The sequence below is a fragment of the Drosophila teissieri genome, chromosome X (genome assembly GCF_016746235.2).
Source record: "Drosophila teissieri strain GT53w chromosome X, Prin_Dtei_1.1, whole genome shotgun sequence".
NCBI lineage: Eukaryota > Metazoa > Arthropoda > Insecta > Diptera > Drosophilidae > Drosophila > Drosophila teissieri.
Window position 1 is genome coordinate 23,095,595 of NC_053034.1, and position 1,303 is coordinate 23,096,897.

Below are 1,303 nucleotides of genomic sequence, written 5' to 3' on the forward strand. Positions count from 1 at the left end.
CAATCCTAGATGAAAAATAATTCAATTTTTTATGCTAGACATTTCTCAGTATTATTTGATTGAAAAATAAAATATTTCTCTTCGTTTTTCACATTCAAATGTGAGGATAATGTTTTTCATATAGTTTTTAATATTATGAATAAAATTATTATTTTATCCAATAATATACCATATGCTTATAAAAATGTATAAACAACTTAATTAGCATAGTCTTACAACCCTCAACCATATGTAGTCCAAGCAGCACTATAAAATTAATTAAAGTACATAACAGCATGGACTGCGATATGCGTTCAAAATGTCGATGTTCATGTGTCCTGCAGTTCACACGATGACGCACAGTTTGCTGCGTTCTTCATCGACCCATGAGCCGAGTGATCCACCGCTTAGAGTTTTATAATTCATTTCTATATAATGTCAATATTGATTTTATTGAAAGAAATTAAAAATACACCATTTTATTGGCATATATCAATTCCTTCAATAAATGTATTTTTATACCTCAAATAAATGCTGCGAAATGTCTTAGTTTCATATAAGCAATATGTATCATATAATTACCATTTTATTTATATTTACCAATATGGGCGATACATACTGCATTTTATATAAAACATTAACCTGATGGATGCCAGGTACAACATTGTATATTTTAGGTTGTTGCATTAGCCAACGTATGCTCATAACTAAGATGAACAATACATATTCGCAACGCGTGTATATTATGGTCTATATACACACAAATTTTAAATTTTTAAAATTCGATGTCCATTTTCGAATTTTTAGGAAACACATTGTTTATTTTTATTTTAAAGCAATATATAAACCATATTATTTTGTTGTGAATCGCAACTTCACACACAATATCTTGTGGTCCCCAATCACAATTTTTAACTTATGTGGATTAATGTGGACCGCAGTCACATATAACCCAATGTGGTGGCAAGTCACATTTTATGATGTTTGGAAAGGAAAACCAGATCATCATTTTAATTTGATTTTTGATTCTTTGAATCAATTGAATTATTGTGTTCGATAATAGTCATATATAATTGCTTTTGTAAATAATCATAAATCATGTGCTTTTGTAAAGTGATCTCATTGTAATTTGGTGAATGCTTTGTAATTTGGTTAATTTGGTTTTTGGTAAATTCAATTTATTTGTATTATAACAAATGTTTATTAACGGTAAGGATATTATACAATATTGATCCTTCCGCAGGTTCACCTACGGAATCCTTGTTACGACTTTTACTTCCTCTAAATAATCAAGTTCGGTCAACTTTTGCGAAACAACCGTAAC

At 29.0% G+C, this 1,303-nt stretch overlaps 1 non-coding gene across 1 annotated transcript; it reads right to left on the reverse strand.

The window, feature by feature from the left end:
* Positions 1-215: 215 nt before the first annotated feature.
* On the reverse strand, positions 216-394 carry LOC122625405. The gene has a single exon (XR_006326576.1). It is a non-coding gene; the product is annotated as a 5.8S ribosomal RNA (ribosomal RNA).
* Between the last annotated feature and the right edge of the window lie 909 nt (positions 395-1,303).